Source organism: Sus scrofa, chromosome X (assembly GCF_000003025.6).
Source record: "Sus scrofa isolate TJ Tabasco breed Duroc chromosome X, Sscrofa11.1, whole genome shotgun sequence".
In the NCBI taxonomy this organism is placed as follows: Eukaryota; Metazoa; Chordata; class Mammalia; order Artiodactyla; family Suidae; genus Sus; species Sus scrofa.
In genome coordinates, this window is record NC_010461.5 from 74,343,020 (window position 1) to 74,360,068 (window position 17,049).

The 17,049-nt window shown below is 37.0% G+C and overlaps 1 long non-coding RNA gene across 1 annotated transcript in view; it reads left to right on the forward strand.

Annotated features, from left to right (window-relative positions):
- LOC110257846 overlaps positions 1 to 16,836 on the forward strand; it is a 47,946-nt gene extending 31,110 nt beyond the window's left edge. Inside the window, exons 2-3 of the long non-coding RNA XR_002340854.1 lie at positions 14,448 to 14,512; positions 16,723 to 16,836. This is a non-coding gene — a long non-coding RNA (uncharacterized LOC110257846). The remainder of the gene's footprint in view (positions 1 to 14,447; positions 14,513 to 16,722) is intronic.

A 17,049-nucleotide genomic window follows, 5' to 3' on the forward strand; every position in this document is an offset into this window, starting at 1 on the left:
CAATTTTAAAAGGTATTGTATTTTTGTATTCCTTTTCTAATGTTTCATTGCTGGTATACAGAAATGCAACTGACTTCTGAATGTTCATCTTATATCCTGCTACTTTGCTGAATTTATTAGTCAGTTCAAGGAGTTTTGGGGTTGAGTCTTAGGGCTTTGTATGTATAGTGTCATGTCATCTGCATACAGTGACAGTTTTATCTCTTCTATTACTATATGGATGCCTTTTGTTTCTTTTGTCTAATTGCTGTGGCCAGGACTTCCAAAACTATGTTGAAGAGCAGTGGTGAGAGTGGGCATCCCTGTCTTGTTCCAGATTTGAGTGAGAAGGCTTTCAGTTTTCTCCATTGAGGATTATATTTGCTGTGGGTTTACCATAAATGGCTTTTATTATGTTCAGGAATATTCCCTCTATACCCACTTTGGCGAGGGTCTTGATCATGAATGGATGTTGGACTTTGTCAAATGCTTTTTCTGCGTCTATTGAGATGATCATATGATTTTTGACTTTTTTTTTGTTAATGTGGTGTATGATGTTGATTGATTTGCGTATGTTGAACCATCCTTGTGAACCTGGGATGAACCCAACCTGGTCATGGTGTATAATTTTTTGGATATGTTGTTGGATTCAGTTGACTAAGATTTTGTTGAGAATTTTTGCATCTATATTCATCAATGATATTGGGCGATAGTTTTCTTTTTTGGTGGTATCTCTGAATGGTTTTGGACTTAAGGTGATGGTGACCTCATAGAATGTCTTTGGGAGTATTCCTACTTCTTCAAACTTTTGAAAGAGTTTCAGGAGAATGGGCACCAGATCCTCTTTATATGTTTGATAGAATTCACCTGTGAAGCCATCTGGTCCTGGACTTTTATTTGTAGGATGTGTTTTTATGACCTCTTCAATTTCATTTCTAGTGATCAGTCCGTTCAGTTGGTCTGTTTCTTCTTGATTCAGTTTTGGCAGGGTGTAAGATTCTAGAAAATTGTCCATTTCTTACAGATTTTCAAACTTGTTGCTGTATAGTTGTTCATAGTATTCTCTTATGGTTTTTGGTATTTCTGCTGTGTCCATTGTGATTTCTCCTTTTTCATTTATAATTTTGTTTGTTTGGGTTCTTTCTCTCCTCTTTTTAGTGAGTCTGGCCAGGGGTTTGTCAATTTTGTTTACCTTTTCAAAGAACCAGCTCTTGGTTTTATTAATTTTCTCTATTGTTTTTGAATCTCTATTTTATTGATTTCTTCTTTGACCTTTATAATTTCCTTCCTTCTGCTGATTTTAGGTCTTTTCTGTTCTTCTTTTTCTAATTCGTTTTGGTGGAGCGTTAAGTTGTCAATTTGGGATCTTTCTTTTTTTTTGAGAAAGGCCTGTGTTGCTATAAATTTCCCTCTGAGCACTGCTTTCACAGCATCCCATAGATTTTGAGAGGTTGTGTCTTCATTATCATTTGTTTCAAGTTATTTTTTAATTTCCCTCTTGATTTCCTCATTGACCCATTGGTTTTTTAGTAGCATGTTGTTTAGTCTCCATGTAGTAGGTTTTTTCTCTTTGCTTTTCCCATGGTTAATTTCTAATTTCATGGCATTGTGGTCAGAGAAGATACTTGAGATAATTTCTATGCTCCTAAATTTATTGAGATTTGCTTTATGTCCCAATATGTGGTCCATTCTTGAGAATGTTCCATGAGCATTTGAGAGGAATGTGTATCATGATTTTTTTGAATGTGGTGTCCTGAAGATATCCGTTAAGTCTAATTTTTCTATTGTTTCCTTTAGGATCTCTGTTGCTTTATTGGTTTTCTGTCTAGAGGATCTGTCCATTGATGTGAAGGGGGTATTAAAGTCTCCTACTCTGATTGTATTCTCATCAATATCTCCCTTTAAGTCTGTTAATATTTGTTGTATGTATCTGGGTGCTCCTATATTTGGGGCATATATGTTGACGATAGTAACATTCTCTCCTTGGATGGATCCCTTAATCATTAAGTGGTGTCCTTCTTTGTCTTTCTTTATGTCTTTTGTTTTAAAGTCTATTTTGTCTGATATGAGCGTTGCGACTCCTGCTTTTCTGTCATGTCTATTGTCGTGAAATATTTTTCCCCACCCTTCACTTTCAATCTATATGTATCTTTTGTCCTAAGGTGAGTTTCTTGTAGGCAGCATATTGAAGGTTTTTGCCTTTTTATCCACTCAGCCACTCTGTGCCTTTTGATTGGGGCATTCAGTCCCTTGACATTTAAGGTGATAATTGATAGATGATTATTTATTGCCATTTTGAACCTCGTGTTCTAGTTGATTCTATGGTTCTCCATTCTTCCTTTCTTTTTTTTTTTTTTGGTTGGATGGTACTGTTATTACCTTCTTGAGTGTTTTTTTTTTTTTCATTATATTGCGAATGCAATATTTGGTTTTGGCTTGTGATTGCCCTGTTTTTTAAGTATGTTAACCCCTTCCTATAATTGTGTTTTTTAGCCTGATGGTCGTGTAGGTTCAAATGCTTCATTACTATATTAAAATTAAGAAGAGAAACATACAAACAAACAAACAAAAAGCGTCTATTTATTTCCTAACATCACTTGCCCGCATTTTATGGTTTTGATGTCTCTTTTTTATTTTTTTCTTTTTATTTGAAGAAAAAAGCATGCTCTTGATTGAATCTGTATGCTGGCTCATTTGTGACTGCTCTCTGATTGTGGTTTCCTCAGTCCTAGTTCTTTCTCTTCTTTTTTTTTTTTTTTCTTCCCTTTCCTTCCTTTCTTTTTGTTTTAGAGAAGCCCTTTCAGTATTTCTTTTAGCCTGGGTTTTGTGTTGCTGTATTCTTTAAGTTTTTGTTTGTTGGAAAAAAAATTTATTTCCCCTTCTATTTTAAATGATATTCTTGCTGCATAGAGTATTCTAGGTTGCATTTTTTTTTCCTTGTAGCACTTTAAATATCTCTTGCCATTCCCTCCTGGCCTGTAGTGTCTCTGTAGAGAAATCAGCTGATAATCTTATGGCGGTTCCTTTGTAGGAAACATTCTGCTTTTCTCTTGCTGCCTTTAGGATCCTCTCTTTATCACTAACTTTTGCCATTTTTATTATGATGTGTCTTGGTATGGGTCTATTTGGGTTTAATATGTTTGGAGCCCTCTGTGCTTCCTGTACCTTGAACCCAGTATCCTTTAGATTTGGGAAATTTCCAGTGATAATTTTTTCAAATGTATTTTCCATCCCCTTATCTTTTTCTACTCCTTCTGGAATTCCTATTATGTGTAGATTGGCCCGCTTTATATTATCCCATAGGTCTCTTATATTGCTTTCCAGTTTTTTGATTTGGTTTTCTTTCTGCTGACCTGATTGAGTGATTTCCATTATTCTATCTTCCATATCACTGATTCGTTCTTCTGCATTATTCATTCTGGTTTTTACTGCCGTTAGTTCAGTTTGCATCTCTGCAAATGAATGTTCTAGTTTTTCTTGGCTCCTCCTTATATTTTCTAGTTCCTTTCTGAGGGTATCTGCATTACTGTTCATATCTTCTCTTAATTCCTTCAGTATTTTCACTATTTCTCTTTTGAACTCCAGGTCTGTCAGACTGCAGAGATCTGTTTCATTGTTGACTGTTTTGGGTAAGTTCTCCTGTTGGTTTGACTGGGGGTGGTTTCTCAGCTTCTTCATCTTGCTTGTTGTTTTCTTTCTCATGAGGGAGTTGTACTCTCTGTGATCGGGCAGTGTTTGCCTTGTCACTGCCGTGGAATGTTTCCCAAGGGCTGGCATTGTTGGTCAATCTTTTTTGAGGCAGTGTGGCTTTTCTGGAGTGTTGATGGGGCTAACAGTGTTTCTTTGAAGCAAAGGAGGCCTTCCTGAGAGCAGACAGGACTGGGAGGTCCACACCACGATGGTAGCAGATTTCACTTGGTCAGGCAGAGCTTGCTCTGGTGTTTTTAGGCTGTGGGGTTCTTGCAGGAGGTTGTCGATGTTGTGCAGCTGTTCCTCAGGAGTGCAGCACCCCCTGAGGGCTGTAGCACCTATCTGGGCCACTGTGAAGCCAGGAGGCTCCTCCCCATGGCAGCCTGACTCAGAAAGACTGTCCAAGAATTAGGCAGATTTTTTTCATATCCTGACCAGGCTTGTTGTACCTTTTCTGGGCTTCAGTGGGTGCTGCCTGAAGCTGGCAGTCCTATGCAGCTGATCCACTAGAGCTCAGCTACCTCTGAGGGCTTGGGCAGCTGGCTGGGCCAATTCCAACCCAAGAAGCTCCTCCCCAGGGCCGCCCAACTCAGAAAGACTGTCCAAGAATTAGGCAGATCCTTTCATGACCCAGCCAGGTTTGTTGTAGCTTTTCTGTGGTGCGGGGGTGCTGCCAGAAGCTGGCAGTCCTGTGCAGTTGATCCACAACAGCTCGGCTCCCCCTGAGGGCTTTGGAAGCTAGCTTGGCCACTGCCAACCCCAAAGGCTCCTCCCCAGGGCAGCCCAACTCAGAAAGACCGTCCGAGAATTAGGCAGATCTTTTCATGGCCTGACTAGGCTTGCTCTAGCTTTTCTGGGCTGCAAGCTTTTCCTCGGGTGCTGGTGCTGTTTGGTGCTGCCCTGCGGGGGTGTAGCCCCTCCAAAGGGCAAGCAGCCCTGTGCAGGGACAGCCCCTGCAGTGGTAGACTTCAGGCAATTGTTGAGGCCAACCCTCCCGGATGGCAGGCAGCCCCAGGTCCGGCAAGAGCATGGGGGAGGGGTGGGGGTGGGGGGAGGGGATGCACTGGGAAGCACAGCTTTCTGCTAGCTATTGGGCCTGTAAGCTTGCTGTGGCGTGTGGAGTATTCTATGGGGACCCACTCCTTCCCTCCCCTCCCCAGCACGGGCGCAGACCAGCCTCTTCTCCCAGGTTCCCTCTGATGTGGCTTTCCACTTCCCTGCCCCTAGAGTATTGCTCCCTTCCCCTGTGACAGCTTTGCTTTCTAGTCTCCCAGGCAGTCTCTTCCCCGTCAAACTTGACAGATCGGTTTCTAGACCTCCCAAGCAGTCTCTGCTCCACCCCACCCCCCAGGCCTTTCCTGGGGACCAACCTCCAGAGCCGAGGTCTCGGTGCCCAGCCCCCCCCAGGCGTCTCAATTTTTGGTGACTGTGCCCATAGTTTAGAAGGTCCGTTCAGTTCTCAATCTGCTTTTTAGAACTCCAACTTACTGCTACACTCTTCTCTGCATCTGGAGATTCCTCTGGTATTTTGATCTTTCCCCCGAGTAGGTGACTTTCCTGGGTGCAGGATCCCTTTATCCTCCACAGTTCCCTTTCGGGAGTGCCCGTCCTGCTTGGATTCACCTTCTGTCACTCCTCCTTTCTCTTGTTTTACCTAGTAATGTCATGAACTTCTTGCCGTTATTGGGGTTTAGGTTCTTCTGCCATCAATTGGTTGCTGTTCTGTGCGAGTCATTTATCCTGTAGATGTGTTTTTTTTTGTTTGTGGGAGAGGGCGATCGTGTACCCCTACTCTTCCACCATCTTGTCTCCTCCCCATCTCCTATTTTAAATTAATTGATTTTTATCCTTATCTTTATGATTTTCTTCCCTCTTGCTTTTGGTGCATTTTGCTCTTTTTTTTCCAGTTTCTATAAGCAGAAACTTAGATTACTAATTTGAGTTCTTTATTTTTTTTCATATATGTGTTTAGTGGTATACATTTTCTCCTCAACACTTCATTTGCATTCCATGTTTTAATATGTTATATTTTCATTTTCATTCAGTTCTATGTTTTTTTTAATTTCCTTTGAAAATTCTGTGACTAATGGAGTATTTAGAAATCTGTTTACCTTTTTGTATATATTTATTGATTTTCCTCTTTTTTTCCATTAATGATTCCTAGTTTGAGTCAATTATGATCAGTGAACATACTTTGTATAAATTCAAGCATTTTTAAATTTGTTGAAGTTTGTTTTGTGACTTAAGACTGTCTATCTTGGCAAATATTGTATGAGTACTTAATAAAAATATTGAATGCTATTGTTCAGGTGGAGTAATCTATAAATACCAATTAGACACTGTTCATTAGTCCTATTTAAATATTCTTTATCCTTGCTTACTTTCTCTTTAGTAGTTATAGCAGTTACTAAGGAGGGTATTGCAGTCTTTGACAATCTGGGTATGTGTTAGCTCCAACTATATTTATTCTTATGTGCATACACTTTTGAAATCATGTTAACTTCTAGTGTATTGACCTTTTTTTCATTGTCTAATGTTTCTTGTCTCTAATATTTTCTTTTGCTTTGAATTGGTGATTTGTATCCAATTAATCCAATACTAATACAGCCACTCCTTTATTTATTTGATTATTGTTGACATGATATATCATTTTTCATGATTTTGCACTGAAACTATATGTGATGCTGAACTTGAAGTGGATTCCTAAGGCTTTAGTTGGTGTATTTAGACTTTTTATATTTAATATAATAACTAGTGTGTTAGTGATTAAGTCTGCTCTCTTATTTGTTCCCTGTTTCTTCTGTTTCTCATGCCTCTGTTCTCTCTTCTTGCCTTCTTGAGGGTTATGTAATGTTTTTTTAGGGTTCAATATTAATTTATTTACAATGTTTTTGAGTGTATAGCATTGTATAGTTTTTGTAGCCATTCCTCTAGTTATTATTATATATCTTTTTTTTGGTCTTTTTGTATTTTCTAGGGCCACACCCAGGGCATATGGAGGTTCCCTACACCAGGGCCACAGCAACATGGGATCTGAGCCGCATCTGCAACCTACACCATAGCTCACGGCAAAGTTGTATCCTTAACCCACTGAGCAAGGCCAGGCATCGAACCTGCAACCTCATGCTTCCTAGTCGGATTCATTAACCACTAAGCCACTATGGGAACTCCGTTATTATATATCTTTGTATCAGCATTTTACCACTTTCAGTGAAATTCAAAAATGTTACTTCCATTTAGATTACATTACCTCCCCCACTTTTAAACATCATTATTTTGAATTTTGAAACATGTTTTAGTTTTGTTTTAGTCTTTAAATGTGGTGTTTAAAGCTCATGGGATGAAGGCTGGTCTATTATATGCATCTATATTTCTGCTCTTCCCTCTTTGCTTCCTTCTTTTCTGATACTTCAAGATTACTCGTCTTATCACTCATTTTATGTTTAAAGAAATTGCTTTAGCCAAACTTTAAATGTTGGTCTGCTAGCTTAAAATTATTTTGATTGTCTTTGATCTGAGAATGTCTTTATTTTCCTTTTTGCTTTGAAAGAGAGTTTTGCTGGATATAGAATTCTGGATTTTTTTTTTCTTTTTAGCATTTGCAGGTAGTGTGTCACTTCCTTCTAGTCCCTATTATTTCAGATTAGAAACCCGAATGCAATTAGTGTTGACCTATATATAATATATTGTTTCCCTCTGTAGCTCTTAATAATTTTTGTTTTTAGTTTCCAAAAGTTTAATACTGAAGTGTTGTGACATGGACATCTTTGGATTTCACCTGCTTGGATTTCAAAAATCTATAGGGTTTTGTCTTCAACTTGAAATAGGGAGGTTTGAGAAATTATTTATTTTAATACTTTTTCTGCCTCACTATCTTCCTCTTCTCTTTCTGAGACTTTGATGACACAAATATTTTGTCTTTTTTTATTGTCCCACAGATCCCTGAAGCTATTTTTTTCAGTCTATTTTCTTCAGTTCTATTGACATGGCCTCAAGTTCACTGATTTATCACCTGTTATCTCCGTGTTATTGAGCACATCCTTTAATTAATTAATTTTATTTTATTTTTCTAATTATTTCCCCAATACAATTTTTTTCTACTGTAAAACATGGTGACCCAGTTACACATACATGAATACATTCTTTTTTCTCATATTATCATGCCCCATCATAAGTAACTAGACATAATTCCCAGTGAGTGTTACACAGCAGGATCTCATTGCTAATCTATTCCAAAGGCAATAGTTTGCATCCATTAACCACAAGCTCCCAATCCATCCCATTCCCTCATCCTCCCCCTTGACAACCACAAGTCTATTCTCCAAGTCCATGATTTTCTTTTCTGTGGAAAGGTTCCTTTGCGCTGTATATTAGATTCCAGATATAAGTGATATCATATGGTATTTGTCTTTGTCTTTCTGACATTTCACTCAGTATGAGTCTCTAGTTCCATCTATGTTGCTGCAAATGGCATTATGTCATTCTTTTTTATGGCTGAGTAGTATTCCATTGTGTATATATACCACTTCTTCCGAATCCAATCATCTGTTGATGGACATTTGGGTTGTTTCCATGTCCTGGCTATTGTGAATAGTGCTGCAATGAACGTGCAGGTGCATGTGTCTTTTTTAAGGATAGTTTTGTCCAGATATATGCCCAAGAGTGGGACTGCTGGGTCATATGGTAGTTCTATGTATAGATTTCTGAGGTACCTCCATACTGTTCTCCATAGTGGCTGTACTAGCTTAAATTCCCACCAGCAGTGCAGAGGGTTCCCTTTCCTCCATACCCCCTCCAGCACTTGTTATTTGTGGACTTATTAATGATGACCGTTCTGATGGGCATAAGGTGGTATCTCATGGTAGTTTCGATTGGCATTTCGCTAATAATCAGAGATGTTGAGAATTTTTTCATGTCCTTGTTGGCCATTTGTACTTCTTTTGAAAAATGTCTATTTATGTCTTTTGCTCATTTTTACATTGTGTTGTTGGCTTTTTTGCTGTTGAGTTGTATAATTTGCTTGTATATTCTACAGATTAAGCCCTTGTTAGCTGCATCATTTGGAACTATTTTCTCCCATCCTGTAAGTTGTCTTTTTGTTTTCTTTTGCTATGCAAAAGCTTGTCAGTTTGATTAGGTCCCATTGGTTTATTTTTGCTCTTATTTCTATTGGTTTGGGAGACTGACCTGCGAAAACATTTGTAAGGTTGATATCAGAGAATGTTTTGCTTATGTTCTCTTCCAGGAGTTTGATGTTATATGGTCTTATATTTAAGCTATTTGGAGTTTATTTTTGTGCATGGAGTGAGGGTATGTTCTAGTTTCATTGACTTACATGCAGCTATCCATGTTTCCCAGCAATACTTACTGAAAAAACTGTCTTTTTCCCATTTTATGGTCTTGCCTCCTTTGTCAAAGATTGATTGACCATAGGTGTCTGGATTTATTTATGGGTCCTCTATTCTGTTCCACTGGTCTGTATGTCAGTTTTGGTATCAGTACCACACTGTCTTGATGACTGTGGATTTGTATTATTGTCTGATGTCTGGGAGAGTTATGCCTCCTACTTGGTCTTTGTTCCTCAGGATTGCTTTGGCAATTCTGGGTCTTTTGTAGTTTCATCTTAATTTTTGGGTTGTTTGTTCTAGCTCTGTGAAAAATGTCCTGGGTAATTTGATAGGGATTGCACTGAATCTGTAGATTGCTTTGGGTAGTATGCCCATTTTTACAATATTGATTCTTCCAACCCAAGAGCATGGAATCTTTCCATTTCTTTACATCTTCTTTAATTTCCTTGATTAATTAATGTTTTACAGTTCTCAGCATATAACTCCTTTACTTCCTTGATCAGGTGTATTCCCATGTATTTGATTTTTTTGGGTTCAATTATAAAAGGTATTGTATTTTTGTATTCCTTTTCTAATATTTCATTGTTAGTATACAGAAATGTGAATGGTTTCTAAATGTTAGTCTTATATCCTGCTACTTTGCTGAATTTGTTGATCAGTTCAAGTGGTTTTTGTGTTGAGTCCTTTAAGATTTATGTTTCTGTCATACGTTGTTATATATACATTATGTAATTTCTGTATGGTTTGTGTAAATAACTTGTAATTGTCAAAGCTCCTCTATGGTGACTGCTTTTACATCTTTGACATATAATTTCACCATCTGATTCACTTCATTTTTGACAAGAGTTCATTTTCTTTTTGCAGTCAATTCTGATTTTCCTGGTTATTGCTATGATGGATAATTTTCAGTTGTACTCTTGTCATTATGTCTATTACTTTAGAAGAGAATTCCTAGGCCAGGCTTGGTTTTGTTACAGGTTCTCTCTTGCAAGTATCATTTGGTCACCGTAGAGTCTTCTATGCCATGCCATTTGTTTTGGCTGAATCACTATTGTAGCTGCCTTTGGTCTCTGAGTATCTCTCAGTGTGAAATGAGAGTCTTTGGCCTTTGGGACAAAGGAGATACCCAAATTTGGCTACCTTTGTCATAAAATCTCTCTTAATGGTGCTATTCTACCATGCTAGTTTCCCTCAGTGGGAGCATGAGAGTCTCAGACAGAAAAGAAGAGCACTACCAAGCAGGTGGCATAACTCTCCCAGACTTCAAGAAATACTACAAAGCCACAGTCATCAAAACAGTGTGGTACTGGTATCAAAACAGACAGACAGACCAATGGAACAGAATAGAGAACCCGGAAATAAACCCTGACACCTATGGTCCATTAATCTTTGACAAGGGAGGCAAGAACATAAAACGGGAAAAAGAAAGTCTATTCAGCAAGCATTGCTGGAAACCTGGACAGCAACATGCAAAGCAATGAAACTAGAACACACCCTCACACCATGCACAAAAATAAACTCCAAATGGCTGAAAGACTTACATATATGACAGGACACCATCAAACTCCGAGAAGAAAACATAGGCAAAACACTCTCTGACATCAACCTCATGAATATTTTCTCAGGTCAGTCTCCAAAGCAATAGAAATTAGAGCAAAAATAAACCCATGGGACCTCATCAAACTGACAAGCTTTTGCACAGCAAAGGAAACCCAAAAGAAAACAAAAAGACAACTTTCAGAATGGGAGAAAACAGTTTCAAATGATGCAACGGACAAGGGCTTAATCTCTAGAATATATAAACAACTTATACACCCTAACAGCAAAAAAGCCAATCAATCAACGAAAAAATGGGCAAAAGACCTGAATAGACATTTCTCCAAGGAAGATATACAGATGGCCAGCAAACACATGAGGAAATGCTCAACATCGCTGATCATAAGAGAAATGCCAATCAAAACTACCATGAGATACCACCTCACACCAGTCAGAATGGCCATCATTAAGAAGTCCACAAATAACAAGTGCTGGAGGGGGTGTGGAGAAAAGGGAACCCTCCTGCACTGTTGGTGGGAAGGTAAACTGATACAGCCACTATGGAGAACAGTTTGGAGATACCTTAGAAATCTATACATAGAACTTCCATATGACCCCACAATCCCACTCTTGGGCACCTATCCGGACAAAACTCTACTTAAAAGAGACACATGCACCCGCATGTTCATTGCAGCACTATTCACAATAGCCAGGACATGGAAACAACCCAAATGTCCATCGACAGATGATTGGATTCGGAAGAGGTGGCATATATACACAATGGAATACTACTCAGCCATAAAAAAGAAGGACATAATGCCATTTGCAGCAACATGGATGGAACTAGAGAATCTCATACTGAGTGAAATGAGCCAGAAAGACAAAGACAAATACCCTATGATATCACTTATATCTGGAATCTAATATCCAGCACAAATGAACATCTCCTCAGAAAAGAAAATCATGGACTTGGAGAAGAGACTTGTGGTTGCCTGATGGGAGGGGGAGGGAGTGGGAGGGATCGGGAGCTTGGGGTTATCAGACACAACTTAGAATAGATTTATAAGGAGATCCTGCTGAATAGCATTGAGAACTATGTCTAGATACTCATGTTGCAACAGAACAAAGGGTGGGGAAAAAATGTAATTGTAATGTATACATGTAAGGATAACTTGATCCCCTTGCTGTACAGTGGGAAAATAAAATTAAAAAAAATGAAAAGAAGAGCACTTCCCTTGACTGTTATTTTACAGCAAGGATTTTGATCAGTCACATTTGCTGATGGCATTAGTTCAAATGGTTTTGTCAGAGGGATTCACATTCAGTTAGGAGCAAGAAACAGCATACTTGGGATGCCTATATAGCTAATCAGGTGTCAGGAAATGTTGAGACTGGATTGCCGTATCAGTTTCCTATGCTAATATAAAAATTACCAAAAACTTGGTGGTTTAGAACAACACAAATTTATTATCTTATAGTTCTGGAGGTCATAACAACAAAATGGTTTCACTGGACTAAAGTCAAGATGTCAGAAATAGTATATCTATTCTGAAGGGTCTAGTGGAGAATCTATTTCCTTGGTGTTTCCAATTTGTAGAGGTTTCCCACACTTTTAACTCATGACCTTAAATCACTGTGACCTCTGCTTTCATTGTCATATCACTTTCTATATCCCTCAAGTAAGGACCCTTGTGATATTATTGGCTCCCAAGGTAATCAAGGATAATTTTTCCATCTCAAGAACCATGATTTAATCACATCTGAATATACTATTTTACCATATAAGGTAAGATATTCTCAGATTTCAAGGATTGCTCTGAATATTTTGCAGTGGGAGGGCATTATCAACCTAACTACCACATTATCTATCTACCACAGTTGCTTTCTTCTCTTTGGTGGAATTTTATAAGATTCCTTGCCACAGTCCTGGAGTCCCTAACTAGTTTTCCTCTCTCCTTCTATTTCCCATAGTTATCTCTTAATTTTCTTTGCCTTTTTTTTAGGGCTTTATACTTATACTTAGGGTGGAAGAACATGGTAAATGAGATTATGCCCTATTGTCCTGATCAGAAAAAGCCTTATTGTCTTTTATTCTTTTTGAACTGCATTTCAGTGATTTAAAGGCCCTAGCATTTTTGACCCCTGAATATTTCATTGTCTTTCCTGCCAGTTCCTTAGCTAGAGCCATGCTTACTATCCTCCTGTCTGAATGCTCCCAGACCACAGAATGTTACTGAATAAAATTATGTAATAAAAATGGTCTTATCCATTACATACTGTGTAGAACTAAAGGTGTCTTTGTTGGACTAGATGGTTTTATTGCTGAGGATCTAGCATAAACTCTACAGGTTGTAATCTAAATACAGTACCCTTTACTGATTCCTTGAAAGTTTCCATCTATATTTGGCAGATATTATTTAGGTGGTATTGAGATCAAGAACATCTGGTTTGTCTCTGGTCCATTTACTTCAAAATATCTTTGTCTTTTTATCCTATCCTTTCTTCTTGATTTAAGGGGAGAAGAATACCTGTCATTTCTAGTGCTAATATTATCTCATTTACTTTTGATAGTATTTTTATAACCTCTTTCAAATTTTTGCTAATGTTACTTCTCTTTTTAGGCTTTCCTACATGCATGTGTTTTCTTATCTAAAAAAATATTTTTATAGGCAAATAGAATTAAAGAAAGGTAAAGTAAAAAGTCAGTTCTGCTACATATTTGCTCTCATTTTTCTCTCTAAGCCTCAGTTACCTCTTTCTAAAATTATGATAGCAATAACATCTACCTTATAAAATTGAGAAAATTAAAACACTTATGTGAGCAAATTTCTTATTACAGTGTCTAGCATGTTATTAGCTTCCAATAAATTGTAGCTATTCATATTAATATTAATTATCACCATTTTAATAGCATCTGTAAACCACTTTGTTCTTTTCTTACTTTAACTTCTTTATTGCTGTATCTTTCTCCTATTTTCCTCCAAATAAGAACATTATCCTTAAATGTTAAGTTTTCTATTCTCTTTTAATACTTTAAATTACTACAGGTGGTTCCAAATTTTACCTTCAGCTATTGTCTCTTTCATGAGCACCAATTAGCAAATTCTTACTAATACTTACTTTATGAAGCATATTCTCCATGTAATTGGAGTTATTTCCACTCAATCCATTCTAAGTCATTGCAAGAGCCTCCTAATCAACATCTATGCCACAAATCTTTAACTCTTAACAACCTATACTGTATTTTATTTGGATCATGACTCTTTTCTGCTCAAAAAGTTCAATGTCACCTTGTGTGAGATAAATATACTACTTGGCTGACATTTAGAGACTTCCAAATTTATTCCTATCTTATTTTCTAGCCCTTTACTTAGAAATTCAATACTTGAGGCCACCACTCCAAATAAGCTGCCTGACTACTCACTGTCCCTTGAATATACTTAGTGGTTTGAAATGCCCATGTATTCACACCCACAAATTTCCTTGCCTTGAAATCATTTTCTTCCTTCTTGTTGTATTAAACTTTATAGATCCTTCAAGGCTGAACTCATCACTTCAGTGAAGCTTTCCCTCAATAATTCTTCCTCTTATGATCTCAATCTTATTTGAACTTCAGTTATATTTATGTTCATTCTTTTGCATTTGAAGCTAATTTTCTTGTGTGCATGTTTATTAAGCAAGCATTTATGAATGTCTCCTATATGAAAGACACTGCACTAGACCCTTGGAGGAAATGGTCTCAATTCTTCAAGGATTTTCATACATCGCCTAAATTAACTGCACATTCATGGTGGGCAGGGTTGTGCTTAATCCTTAGCTAGTCCACAGTACAAAGCACTATTGACATTATGGATGTTGTGACAAAGGTAACTGTGGCATTCTAAACCATTCCAGGTTGTCATTCCACTAGACCAGCTGTTGGTGAGCCAATGGCAGAAGTCTGCTTCCCACAACCACAGGTATGTGACATAAGAAGAATACATTATTGTAGGTACACTGATCTTCCTGGGAAATGCTAAGGACTATGGTATTGGGAGTATATGAGACTAAAGATGTGAAAAACAAAGTATTTGAGACTGGCTGGTAAAAATAAGTATGAGAAATAGGTCTGTTACAACACAATGGTAACCTAGAGAACACGCTCAATTTGTCTGCTCACATCACCATGGTGTTGGGTTTAGGCCTGGCTCTGGTGATAGCCCTGACTATGGCTGCTGTTTTCCTGGGTCTTGCCAGGAGACATCATGCTCCTTTCTACATTTGATGTGCCCTGCATAAGCTTTCAATGAAAAATAAAGTGAACAAGTTTTTAGATAAAAAAATTAAAAATCACCTATTAGGCCCAGTGCCATGCTGTGCATCAGACTCAGTGATCAATAAATTTTGTTGATTACTAAAATTTTGTTAGAAATTTTAGTTGAATAAGTTTTTAGAGGCAGGGTTTTTTATATATTAGAGTAACTGTCTTCAGATTGGAGAAATTTCAGCTATGCTGGCATATGGGGGCATGTTAGACAGTAGAGGAAAGTAGAGGAAGGTATAAAAAGTCAACTGAGTATGATACATGTATGAAAAAGTTTAACAAAGAAACCAACAAACACTCCAATATAAACTTGCATTGGAGGCTAATTTGCCACACAGACTAGAGGACACTTTTTCTATTGATACCTAGGGTGTCAATAACAAGTATGACTACCTTTCCTACACCCTATTGGATTGCGCCTTTAGTTGTCTCAATTGTTCTTGCCATTTTGGTGTTAGCTTGTTGGACTATTGAATGCACTCTATGATGGCAACAGCTGGACAACTGCTGGACTATTGTGTCTAATTATGGCAGCAGATGGTTCTGCCATGACAATTAATCTTGAAATGTGCAACATGCTGAGGATATGAATTTTATCCTATTTATGCTTATAGTTTTAAGTTTTAAGAATTGTAAGGAGCAGTACATAGCAATAAATAAAAACAAAAGTAAAACAACCACTGCTAACTATATTTAAATTACTTTTTAAAAAGATAATGAAATCTTCTCTTTAAATCCTGCCCTATTTAATGACACCAATGTTATATAATGATAGTTCTAGCATATTGTCAAATTTGATTTTTTTCCTCCAAAAGACACTCAAGAGAAGAATTTTATGAAAATCATTTACCAAAATAATAAAAACTACTTTCCCCTTAATTAATAAAATAGATAAACTTCTTTAATGCCTAACTATATCTGAAAAAAATAGCCATTCTTTAGTGAGAAAATTCCTATAAAAATAGAGATTTTTCAAGATATAAATAGGTTCAGGAATTTTTTTTCAATGGCCATACCTGTGGAAGTTCCCAGGGGAGGTGGTCAAATCAGAGCTGCAGCTGCCAGTCTATGCCATAGCCATAGTAACTCCATATTCAAGCCATGTGGGACCTACACCACAGCTCATGGCAATGCTGGACCCTTAACCCACTGAGCAAGGCCAGGGATTGAACGAGTATCCTCATGGATACTAGTCAAGTTCTTGACTCACTGAGCCACAACAGGAACTCCAGGAAACTCTTTTTTGTTGAGATAGTTTTTTGCCAATGAGAGGCTTATTTATGTGATCAGTTTTACCTGAGTCATGGTGAAACCTTGTCTGATGGTATTAAATATTAGTAAATCGAATAAATCCCATCAGGTATTGTGTATGTTCATTTGTAAATTATTAAAAATTCTTTCTTCACTATTACAGCTCAGCCTTTATCATTGAGTTTATGGTAATTTCATGTCAAAAACCACCATGAAAACAAGATATTTTGATGGAAAAAGCAATATATGAGGAGTCAGAAAAAATGAATTTAGTAATGTCTCTTGCTGATTAATCATATCACTTTTGTAAGAAATAACATTACTGAATTTCAATTTTCTAAACAGTAAAATAAAACTAATAATATCAGCCCTGTTCTCCTTAAAGTTGTTCTGATTTTCAAATGAAGTCATGTCAGTGATAACATTTTGTATATAGTATAGATATAGGAATAAATTTTAAATAAATTAAAATATATTTAAATATATTTAAAATAAATAAATAAATTTTAAAATAAATAAAAGTATAGATATAGGAAAAAATTTTATCAGTACCTTATTTGGGCAATTTCTACCCTTATGTTCTGAAAATTTTTTAAACTACTGCTCCTTCTTTAGAAAGAGTTATCATAACAGCTGAATCTTCAAAGAAGTTGACTCATGGCCTCCATAGTCATTGACAGTTTAAACAATGAAGAAATATCATCCTAAGATTTTTACAGGTAATTTGGATTTGCTGATTTGACAATCTATTATTGATCTTAAATTCATAGATAAGAAGGAATCTTCAAAGTAATGTAATCCCTCTCCAACATCCCTGACTTGTCTTCCAGCCTGGGCTCAAATATCTAAGAGTAAAAGGGAGTTTACTTCCTTAAATAAATATCTGAAAAAAAAGGTTTTTTCTTTTTTTTTTTTTGTCTTTTTAGGACATGGCATATGGAA